This window comes from Lepidochelys kempii, chromosome 6, assembly GCF_965140285.1.
Source record: "Lepidochelys kempii isolate rLepKem1 chromosome 6, rLepKem1.hap1, whole genome shotgun sequence".
NCBI classification, from domain to species: Eukaryota; Metazoa; Chordata; order Testudines; family Cheloniidae; genus Lepidochelys; species Lepidochelys kempii.
The window spans coordinates 58,626,255-58,638,574 of NC_136385.1; the positions used below are offsets into that span (position 1 = coordinate 58,626,255).

At 48.0% G+C, this 12,320-nt stretch overlaps 1 protein-coding gene across 5 annotated transcripts in view; it reads left to right on the forward strand.

The window, feature by feature from the left end:
• The first annotated feature begins 962 nt into the window (after positions 1-962).
• CD82 (CD82 molecule) overlaps positions 963-12,320 on the forward strand; it is a 63,662-nt gene continuing 52,304 nt past the window's right edge. The window contains exons 1-3 of one of the 5 annotated variants that reach the window (XM_073348069.1): positions 963-1,079; positions 2,330-2,408; positions 2,664-2,802. The gene's annotated coding sequence lies outside the window, so the exon portion shown is untranslated. The other 4 variants (XM_073348068.2, XM_073348071.2, XM_073348070.2 and 1 more) reach the window with 4 other exon arrangements.

Sequence of the window (12,320 nt, forward strand, 5' to 3'; positions counted from 1 at the left end):
TTAACTGCAGCCACTCTGGGGATTGTACCATTTAAACTATACTGGTATACTTCAAGAGATACAATTTTTGAGTGTGCTAACGTTTACCAGAGAGGAATGTCTCTGGTATCAATGTGACAGAAAAGATGATGAGGTGTTTTCTGCTCTGAAATATATAAGGCAAAGGGGAAAAGATATTTTTGGTAATTATTAAAAAGGATAAAATACCTTTCACTAAAGAGAGAGAAAGAAAAGCTATGGTGCCAACTCTTGTGACTTTATCACAAGTCTTCAAAGGATTGGCATTTATCTTAAAGCCCCAGCTCCTGGAGGCATGTGATGAAGTGAAAATCCCAGCTTTCCTCCCCAACTTTTTTTTTTTTTTAAAGTAAGTTTCTAGCCCTCAGGATTGCAGTGAAAAGCCTGAAAACCTGAAGCCAGTGCACTCTAAGACAAATCAGAACAATCCCAATTATGTAGCTAGGTATGTAAGTACAACCTCCTGATTTTTAAACCAGTTTCATAATCTTGGGGGCCTGACCCAGGAGGTTTGAATGCTTGGGATTGGCAGTACTGGAAAGAGAGAGCAGCAGGCTGCCCCTGTATAGCAATTCCCCCGCCGCCCCCCTCCAGAAATCTTCATGCTAACGGCGCCCAGACCCACGGCCCAGCAGCCCCTTTTACTAGGGATCACACTCCACAGGCAGCCGGGTGACTGCGCGGTCCGGGGGCAGGGATTCCTGCCCTTCAAGGCACAGCGTGGCACGGCAGGAAAAGACCCGCGCACTGACCCGGGCCGAGCTGGCTGAGCCCTGATCAGCGCCGAAAGCCGCTGGGGGAGGGAAGGGTTAAAGCGGGCTCGCAGTCGACGCGCAGCTGCCCGAAGCCATTGGGTTGGCTGGCTCGGCTCCAGCCTGGGCTGGGACGGGGAAGGGTTAAAGGGGTGAGGAGGCGTCTCCGACCTGCCCCAGGGGTTGGCGGTTGCAGCTGACTCCTCCTGGTCCGAGGAACTGAAAGCAGCGGGGGCAGGCCAGTAGCCACATCGACTGCGTCTCGGCGAGGGGAAGGAGCCTCTTACGCGCCGCTCGTCCCAGCTGCAGGTGAGAGCGCGGCGCCCTTCCCCGCCCCCCAGCAGGCGCCGCTCGCTCGCCCGCCCGCGGGCCTGGGCAGAGCCGGGAAAGGGGCCGCGCTTTGGAAACTTCCCGGGAAAGTGACCGAGAGAGTCCAGGGCGGGCGAGATGGGGAGAGGGGTCTGCAGCTGTGTAGGGGTGAGGGTACCTGCCCCCGGGGCACGGAGCTCTTCCCGGGGTTTCTCAACGCTCCCCAGCAGCTCCGGCTCCTTAACGGCCGTGAAGTGGGGTGTCCGGGCCCCGTAGCCGCATGTAAATGGGGCAGGAGCGCCGGGTCTCCCCGCTGCGTTCAGCGACCTCTCCGTGGGGGGGAGGGGGGAGGGTTGCTGATGCTCCAGGAGACCCCAGATTTCCCGGGGGTGGGGTCTCTGCCCCTAAGCAGAGTTTGCCCCCCTCCCGTGGAGGGGTTGGAGAGCGGTGGGCTGTGCCCCCCCCCCCCCCCCCGCCAAGTGGAGGCGTTGAGACCCGTAGCGCGTAGCAGGGCTGGTTTGTGTTCTCTTGATCTGGGGCCAAGCGCGACGGGCATGTCGTGGAAGGAGCTGCTGGTGTTGTAAATCAGCTCGGTAGGATCCCTTCCCTCCCCCCCCCCCCCCAGCTTGGGAGATTCCCTAGCACAATCCCCGCGTGTCCGTGTGTGTGTGTGTGTGTCACTGGAGCTGCAGTTGCGCCTGCCTCCCGGAGCGAGGGGGACTTTCCCAGTGGGCGAGATTAGACCGAAGCGTATCGAGGCTTTCACGAGCTGAGTGGTGGGAAACTCCGTATGAACTTTCCGGAGAAAGCGGAGGATCAGAAAACCCCGGGGACAGCGCGCCCGTCTGAGAAGGCGGGGGCCCTGTGCCTGGGGACTGTGGCGTACTTCTCTGGCACCCCTTGCACAGAGGGCAGCCCCTCCGGCTAAAATCCAGCCCGCGGGCCGTTTACTTCGCAGGGCCCGAGAGCGCACTAGGGGCTGCCAGTGGGAACGAGCGATCCCAGCCTGGAGGGGCTTGAACTGTCCGAGGCGGCAACTAGCCAGCAGCGATTATGGCTCTTTCTTCAGCTGCCTGGTTTGGAGGAAAACGTTAAAAGATCTGCGTTTAATGGAGTTTGTCTTTCGGTGCAAGCGGGTACCATTGCAATGCTAGATCTATATATAAATAACCTCTCGCTAACGTTTTCTAAATGGAGCTAATTTGACCTGCCACAGAGGACTTTTTTTTATTATTATTTTTTTGAAACAGAAAGAAAATTTATTGGTAACGCTTACAGAATTACCAAAGAAAACAAAACAACTATGCAACAAAACAACGCAAACAGAAGGTATAACACAGCAGCTTTCAGGAGGGAGAAGTGTTCAGGCTAGCCTGGGCCCAGAGCGGGGGGGCTTCCTCGACACTCGTGGTCTTCCACCCCCTCGAGTTACCTAGTGCCGCGCCCAGTGTCACCGATCCTCCCTCTCCTGAGAGTGCCCGGTAAGATGGGCACGGCTGCGGGGTGGGCGGTTTAGGGGTGGGGGGGTAGACACCCATGTATTACAGGACCCCTCCTAGATGACAGGAATGATGGTCTCCACAGCGGCAACGGCTGGGGCTGGTGTCTCTCGCCCTTCCCCTGAATCAAAGGGTCAGACGGAGGGAACCGGATGGGGTCACCGAGCAGAGAACCCCAGACAGCGCCCACTGCTCCTCGCCACAGAGGACTCTTCCTTAAGAAGGTTATTTACTTCAGAACACTTCTGTCTGACCCTTGGCCAAACAGCTGCGTCTGCTGGGAGCTGCCTTTACTTTGCCATGCTGGCTTCATTAAAAGCTGTTGTTCCTGGTGTGGGTTTAAACTCAAGGTAGCGATGGCACTGTAATGGGAAAGGACTGCCCTGAAACCTGAATGAAGCTGTAGCTGCTCCAGGGGGGTTTCTCCTGCTGGAATGCAGCAGCTGCTGCCAAGTTACTAGGCCTTAGCTGTGGTGGAGGCAGGTGCTCTGATCTCATTCAGCCATGCCAGCTTACTCCAGAAGCTAAGGTTGGAAAAGTCCCATTTTACTACCAGTGCAGGATTGTTCCCAATAATTCACAGTGCCTTGTGCAATCTGGTATAAGGATATCACCTGAGGCTCCTCCCATCAGCCTGTCACCTGTGATTGTTATCCAACCTAATAAATCTTGCTTCCTGTGGTACAGAGCTGTCTAATCTCTCTCCCTTCTTGATGTTTGCCTCTCCACTAACACAGGTGATTATCATGGTGTTTCTTCCACCAGCCAGTTTTGTTAATTGTTTCTTACCAAGCTAGCTCACTTGTTCCCCATATGTCATTCCCTCCACAGCTTCCTCATTGCTCTTAGGTCTGATCTTTTCTAAACTCCAACTTGTGTCAATATCTTGTAATGTGGTGCCCAGAACTGAATACTGTATGCCAGGTGTAGTCTTGCTAGAGCTGTATAAAGTGGCATTGTTGCCTTGCTGTTCAGTGATGCTACTGTATTCTGCTGCCTCGCAGAGTACCCTACAACACTGTGTAACCTCTGAGTTGCAGACACCTCAGGAATGGAGGTGGTTCGTAATGCTGAAAAGTTTGTAACTCTGAACAAAACATTATGGTGGTTCTTTCAAAAGTTTACAACTGAACATTGACTTAATACAGCTTTGAAACTACTAGGCAGAAGAAAAATGCTGCTTCCCTTTATTTTATTTTTTTTAGTAGTTCACATTTAATACAGTACTGTACTATATTTGCATTTTTTGTCTCTGCTGCTGCCTGATTGTGTACGTCCAGTTCCAAATGAGGGGTGTGGTTGACTGGTAAGTTTGGAACTCTAGTGTTTGGAACTCTGAGGTTCTACTGTATATACCACAGTGGCTTCAGTCTAAAGTGCAATGGAAACCTTGACCTAGTGGTCCATCTAAGCTTTTTCAACTGTAATTTTCAGTGTTGGTGCTAAAAGAAAAGGAGTACTTGTGGCACCTTAGAGGCTAACCAATTTATTTGGTGCTGAATGCTTCAGAGGAAGGTAACTGTAGGATACCAAGTAGTCTGGGACCCTTCGATTTTAGAGATGACATCTGTGTCCTATCACAGTGGTTAAAATCTGCTGGGATGCTCCGCAACTGTCCAGGACCAGTGGCAGGACATTCTTTGAGAGAGTCTGCTTTTTGAACTTTCTCCTTATGATGACCCACCGCTTGCCCTAGTGTTAAACTATACCTTTTAGACTGCAAGGATCACCTGTTCTTTCAGGCCTTTAGTTATCACTAAGGCAGGGGATGCGTATGCTACTTTTTTTGGCATAACTTATCTGTTTAGCTACTCAGATACCTTGCAGTAGAAATCATGCAGGAACTTAAATAGTTGGTAGGTTTTTTTCTGACCCTATTTGGTGATCAGCATATGGCTTAAGAAGCTGTACGTTATCCTGCCTAGTATTGCTGCACATGCTGCCTTTGTTCAAGTGAATGTCTGATCCTTCTTTTTGTCTGGAACTGTGATGAGCTTTTTTTAAAATTGCCTTAGTGTCCTACAGCTGAGAGCTTCACAGGCCACTTTTTTTTCCCCTTGGCTCAGTATAGTTATTCCTAACCCTTCTAAAATATATTTGCCTTGCCTTGAAGTCTTCCGGGGCATAAGTGTGCCACAATTATACACTAATGGTACTTGGGTGGCTTTGTTGCCTTGATAATGGGGCTCTAATGCTGTTCAATGTCCTAACAGGATCTGCAGAGACTTGTACTGAATAGGACAAATTCCAGAAGTGGTCAAGCCTGTTGCATCTAAAAAGGATGTTGCTAATGGTAATGGCTGAGAGCATCCATTGTAGTTCAATATATAGATGTTGGCTGTGAATGATCCACTTTGCCCTAGGAGTTGTGATGAGTCTGTTACAGTCTGAGAGAGGACTCATGGGAGTTGCATCTAAATCACACTGCAAGGCCACTGGATTCTGCAGGACTTTGGGAACTCTGTGGCAACTTCACTTTAAACAAATGGTAGTTTGAAAAAAGAGCAGCCCCTGTATATTTTGTCCTTTGTTCCTATGGTTTTCAGAGACAAGATGGGTGGGGTAATGTCTTTTATTGGACCAACTTCTGTTGGTGAACTAGAGGAGTTCTTGAATACACAAAATTCTTCTACAGGCTTTTGGAATATTGGAGACTTTACAAGATATATCTTTGAATCTTTCTTTTAACTCAGGGACAGAGCTTGGGATTTTGGCAGCTGGGGCTCTGTCCCTTGTCCACAACACTGGGGCACTAACACAGTAGTGACTTCGGTCCAAGAGTGCCCATTACAGAATCACCAGTGCTGCCACTTGCAATACCACGGGTTCTTTTGGACGTCTCTCATTCAAGTACTGAACAGGTCTGACCCTGTGTAGCTTCTGAGAACACAGCCTGATTGGCTGCACATGTGGATTCTGCACAAGTGCAAGTTTGGGACTGAAGGAAGGCTTCACAATCCTGGGATATGTGACAATTCCTCTCTACATAGGACTTGCACTTTGGGATACTACCATCTCCCCAGGCTGCCTCTGTCTGTGGGGGGTGAATGCTGCTTTTCTTCAATCTCTGATACTGGAGTCTGATGATACAGTGAAGTTGAATTAGTATGCAATACTCATGCTCACATGCCTTCTCAGAACTCTGAAAGTCAGAAACTTGTGGCTAGATTCCTACAGACTAGCGAGATTGATCTATTTTATAATGCCACAACTTCCATGGCAGAAATAGTATTGCAAAGAACTGTGGAGAGGAGGCTAGTGTTTCAATGACAACTTTGCAATCCCAGTAATGTTGCACATATTGCTGTATATAAGTATCTGATGACAAACTGGCTGCAAAGGTGACAGATCCTTGGTGCTTTATAGGATGGCTGAACAAGCACTGTACATGCAGACGCTGATGAGACATGGACCTGTGGAAAAGGAAGCAAATTGGCTTGGTTGTGCTCTGGGACACTTCCAGGTGGCACTCTTGTGGGTGTCCCAAGCACAGGATACTAGATTTGGTTGGAACAACTCACTGGAATATCATTGCCATTCCTGCACAGGCACAAACTGATATAGGGGTCTGGTACCAAGTGTCTCACTTGGAGCAAGAGTTCCAGCCCTTCTGTAAAAACATGAGATTTGTGTTCCTGAGGTACCTTGATGCTTGTTCACATTGGGATGTGTAAGTCCCCCAAAGCACCGGTTAGTCACCCTGAAAGCCAAGATCAAGATTCAGGGACAGTCCCCATTTAATGGAAGTGGATGGCTTTTTCTCTTGCTTCCTCTTCTGTTATCAATAGCACATGTGTAATTTCCTCTATGGGAGAAAAGTCTTTTGGACTAGAAGAACAGTTTCACTTAACCCAGCTGGTTTAGTCCAGACCCCAACTTGACTTTTTAGTTGATCTTATCTATTGTGCTGACCAGCAGCAGTTCCTGGGAAGAACACCCCCAGGGCTGTGTGTATGACAAGGTCGCTAAACACTTCCTGCTTCTGTGTGTGAGTGCACAGTGCTGTGAGTCTGAGTTATTAGTGTGAAACTGTGGTTGGGGCTAGGGAACCTGCTCCTCTCAGTATGGGGTGAAGGCAGCTGGGCGGATGCCTGAGGCATTCACTCAGTTTCATACCCATGCATGTGACAGACTGAGAGCTTCCTTCATAGGGCTAGCCCTACACAATTGCCTGGAGTCTCCTCCCTTGTGAAGACTTCACAGCTTTAATGATGCAGCTCATCTGGACTGTTCTTGTTCCAGTTAGCATGCCACTTTGTTTGGTCTCTCAGCACAGGCAGGTGCACCTGCCTGTGCTGAGATGCCCTACCAGGGCCTCTTCAAAGCTCAGTATCCAGGTGCTTGCATCTGCTCCTCTTCTCTGGGTGCCTCCTCCTTTCGTTCTAAGACTTCATCCAGTGTGACTGAACTCCATGTGGAGTTCTTAGCTTGACACTAGCTTCTCCTCCTCCTCCTTGCTGTGAAGATGTCTGAATTGGGGACAGAGCTTGAGGCATGTGTCACAGAGGAGCTCTAAAGTTATATCAACGCTACAGCCTATGTCAGTAAAACTTATGTCGCTCAGGAGGGTGAATATTCCATCTCCCGAGCGACACAGCTTACGCTGACATAAGTGCTTGCGTGTGCACAGCGCTATGTTGGCGGGAGAGCTTCTCCCACCAACATAGCTTCTGCCACTCATGGAGGTGGGATTTTTATGCTGATAGGAGAGCCCTCTCCTGTCGGCATAGAGCATCTTCACCAGACACGCTGCAGCGGCGCAGCTGTATCAGTACAACTGCACTGCTGCAAGCTGTGTAACTTAGAGACATGGCCTAAATTCTGGCCTGCTTCACAACAGTCTCAGGCTTGGCAGGCATTTTATATCCTGCTCCCTTCCTGTGCTTCTGTGGGGTCCATCAAAGTGTGAAGCTTTAAAGGAGGAGGATCTGTAAATAAATCTGAGATTAAAGTGGGGGGAAGGGGTATTCAAACTACTCCTGGAGCAGATTAGTCCCACAGAAGGCATTGTTGTTGGAATGGTCTGTAAATAAGTCTGTGGGACAGGTGGTGATAGGCTTGCTTCTAGGTCTTTGCATGGACCCTCAGCTTTCACTCGGCTAACACATTCTTCTCTTCCTTTTAAATATGTAAAGATCTAGTTTTTGGTAAGAAGCTTATGAGGTGTCTTACCATAGACCCTTGACCTATCTCTGCCTTTAAAGAGTTCTTCATTTGCATCTCAGGACCACAGGTTCACATCTAAATGGCATGTTACCCCTACACTGGCCTGCCCCAGAGCACAGTATGTTGGGATATGTAGTCTTTGTAAGACACATTGCCTTCATTAAAGATGTAAAGGTGGGGGATAAACCTGGCCCACTGGCTTCTCCTCTACCTAATTCACTGTGTTAAAGGATAAAAGTCCAGTTGACAAAACTAGAAGAAAGAGGGGATTCTGTGGACTCCTACCCCTTTCATTTAGGGCTATCAGGAATGGGAACTCCTCCATCAGATGATAATTAAAAATGGATGTTTAGAGGGATAGTTATAGGAAATGTCTTCCCTTTGGAGACCTTTGTTTAATTATATGCGTCCAACAAATCTAAACCTCCAACTCTTCAGGTAACTTGTAAATATCTCCTGAATGATGAGATTAAGAAGAAGCCTAGAGTAGATGTTTTTAAAGGCAGGTCTCAGCATGGTAAGAAGTTAATGGTGGAGGCACCCAGGCACTTGTGTTAGGGCTGATGGTCAATATACCATGGAACAGGGGCTAGGTAGAGTAGCACTGGCAGAACTGATTAATACTCTGCATAGGATACTCAAGAGTAGGGAGGATTGTAAAGACAATGGCTGACTTAAAACTGGGCAGCATAAGTGTAATGCAAGGTACTGGGAAGAGTGATTTGAACACCCTGTGCACACTGACAGTTTCAGAATTCACTATAATCTCCCAGAAGAAAGATTGAGGGGTTACTGTGGGCAGTTTACAAAGATGATTGCTTACTGGGCAGTGGCAGTCGGAGTCAATAAAACATTAGGTTGTAAAGACAGGGATTTAGAACAACATAGGAAATGCTGTAAACCAAGGGCAGCCTCACCTTGTGTCCAAGTTCAGTCACATCTCAGATATGGCAGAAATAGAAAAACCCTTAAGGAGGGTAGTTGAAACTAATTCAAGGCAAAAGAAGGGGAGGGAAGAGGCAAACAGTCTTCAGTGCCTTGTACCTTCCTAGGGAAAGAGGCGGCACAGACAATAACTGGATATTCCAATTTACAGAAGGACCTGTAGAATTCAGACAACCACACTAGAACTAAGCAAAAGAAAATACATTACATGATATTTGTATTGAACATGTGAAACTTGCTGCCCCATGTTGAGGCAAATAGCAAATCTGGTATCTATAAAGCCTAACAGCTGGAAAGTGCCAGTTCATTAGGGATTACAGAATTTGTAATAAAGCTTCCAAGGGCCATCCATGCTCATGTGTCAGAGCATAAAGAGGTGACCAGCTGGGGTCAGGAAGAAACATTTCCTAACTACTCTGCAATATAGCATTGCACAACTGTGTGTGCTATAGGTTTATCCCTGTTTGTGAAGGCTGTGGCCACTGTTGGGGATGGAACAGATTACTGACTTGTTCCAATATGACAGTTTCTGTGATTGAGAACTGGAGAATACCATGTCTGGCTTTTGCATGCAAGGATATCAGGGCTGCTGGCTGTCCTGTAAAAGGAGGATCATTAGCTATTGAGATACAGGCTTCCCTATTCAGGGCTGAAGGAAGTCACCTATCCTTTGCATATCTGACTTCAGAGCAGCAGGTGAGCAGCTTGCCATCTCTTCTGCAGTTGGAATGTACTGTGTGAATTGGCAGCCTAGATGGCTGGCTTGTGAGCAAGCTAAAGGTGTTTTGGGATGGGGAGTAGGTAAATCTCCTGTGGGGAGCCACATACTTGAGCAGGAACTTCACTTAAGCTGTCTCAGCTGTTGACTGCATCCCCTCGCTTCCATACCGTAACTGCCTATACAGACACCCTCTCTGTTACCCGTCGTGGAGTGTGACTGACTTGAACTGCACCATGTTCCTTTGTGCTAAATCCTTTGGAATGTCCATCTTGCATTCAGTGACGCAGTAGCTCTCATACAGGCTAGAATGAGAGTACCGAGGGGCATTTTAGACCTTTGCAATGCAAGCTATCTTAGACTGAATCCCCATGAAACATTACATTAGTGAGCTTCTGCCAGGAGCTAGTTTCCATTTGGTCAAACGCTGTGAAGTGGCATAGAGATCTGAGGAAAAACTTGCATATGCTAGGGCAAATCAGAGACACAGCCTCTCAGCTGCAGGGGAGTTCTGCTAATCTGGGCTCAGAAATATGAGCATCTTGTAAGTGGCCATGTTTTTTTCTGTTCAGGTAGAAATAACCAAATGTACAGCCCTATGCTATATAGGGGGCAGGGTATAGAAATAACCCATTAAACATGGATGCCCAAACTTTGATAAGATCCACGTTGGCTGCTAACTTGCATTAGGGTTTAGATTTACACAGACATTCCTCAGCCATAATGCCTGCCTCATTCTTTGATGGATGACTAGAAACTTGCGTGTCTGAGATGTCAAAGGTGACTTAAAAGCTGAACTGCACGGTGTATGTTTTGGCTCTACCCTCGTACTAAACTTACACAGAAAGTGACTATAGGCTGGGTTTAGGATGCTGCTGGCTGGCTGGGCTTTGTGCTGTGCTGCAAGTGGAGAATCTCCTGGTTTAGCTGCTATTGGATTCTTGGGTAACTCCCGTCAGTGAAGTCACCCAGCATGCTACACACAAGGTGTGTTAACCAGGAACCAAGAAGCTTTTTCATCAGTGGCATTACTGTTATAAACTTGCCAGTTTTCAGGGAGAAATGTGGCCTCTAGTCTCTGTTCTCAGTTTCACTGTTGATATCTCAGGCTAGCTGGGCCAGGTCTTTAGCTGGAGTTGCATGTCAATTGCTGCAGTTATGAAACTACTTCCCTGCTTGTTTATAAATCAGATGGGTATGGAATTCTCTGGGTGTGAACCTGGTGATGGGCCCAGTCCCTAGCCTCACCTTTGTAATTTGTGCAATAATTCTGTAAGGTTTACGTGCTCTGCCTTGCCCCGCAGCCAAGACCTTCTATCCTTAACCCTCGCAGAGCTGGCCATCCAGATATGAATGTTGGTATGCAAGTTGTATTGGGTTGCAAGCTGGTTTGTGTGGGGGGGGTGTGTGGTGTGTTTTGTTTGTGTGTTTTTTTTTTTTTTTTGGGGAGGGCTAAGTGGGACCAGCTCATCCTTCCTTGTAGGATAGGATGTGTTCTTGTGATGAGACCTATCACCCTCTTCTTCCATGTGCCCAATCCCTGAGTCAGGCTTCCCTTTGTCCTCTGCAACAAGGCAGCATGGTTTAGTGGACTGGGTGCTGTACTGGGACTAAGGACGCTACTGATCTGCAAGTTACTTCACCTTTTTGAGTCTCTGCTCTCCTCCCACCCTCTTAAATAGAAGAAACAGGTCTTTTAAGCTCTTCAGGGCAGAGACTGTCTCTTACTAGCACAATGGGAGCAGTGCTACAACAATACAAATGAAGTTCTTAAACTTCATGGCTCTAGCCTTCAAAACTCTGCTCTGCAGCTCTGATTTGTCTGTTCTCTCCCCCCCTTCACTCTCCAAACACTTTCCCATGCTGCTCACCTGGTGTAAAAGGCCCTCCCCATCAGTCTTTCAAGCTGCCACCCTCTTCCTGCATTCAAGATCCTCCCTGAATACACTTTCTCTGAAAGGCCCATGAAAAACCCTTATGAACTCCCAAGTTTTTCCTCCTTCTGGGATGTGCAGTTGGTGTTCTGATCTGCCTCTTATACTGTAAGCTATTTGAGGCAGGAACTGGCTTCATTGAAGGTCCTGTGCAGCACAGAGCAAGTACTAATCTTATAATGGCCCATATCTAGAAGGGGGTTAACTGCATATGAAACAAGGTAAAGTGTACAGCCTTTCTGGCCATTCCTTCTGTCTCTTACTGCTGCTAGTGAGAATGGGCCCTGGATGGGAGAGCTGAATGGGAATCTGCAGGAGGGGCATGAGGTGAATAATGGGAGTGGAACAATGGCTGTCTGGGGCCATGACACTTACAGAATGGGTAAGGGGGCTGGGGAGGTGGCTAGTAGCAAGATGCTGGGCCCCTGTGGGTCAGACACAGCCCTCAATAGCAAGCCTCAGTCGCTTTTTGGCATCACAAAGCAACTGCCACCCCATCCCCTCCTCTCATTAACAATCCTGACATAGAACTTGATGTGGTGCAGAATCAGATGTGGTGGCTGCCTGCTCATATGTAGAAGTGGCAAAAGTCAAATGGCTCCAGCTAGTCTCCTCCTTTACCCCACACCCCCACCTCAGAGGTATGTGCTGGGGAAGGGCGATACTATAGGAACAGACTGGAATTAGGGTTGTCAACTCTGAAGCTATTTTGGGAGATTTTTTTTTTTCCCCAACATGATGTAATGTCGTCTTTTTTTTTTTTTTTTTTAAGCATTTCCTGGAAGGTTAGCAACCCTAACCTGAATGAATGAGCTCTGAATGTATTAGAGTAAAATGGAGTAACTGAGCATCTTGGTTTGACTATTTGGAAGATCATCTTCCTGGTTCCTGAAGAGTGGGCCTGGATGTGACCACAGCCATTCTGGGTGGAAGGTGAAAGGGGTTGGCCTGTGTCCTAGCACATCTTGGTAGGCAAGGG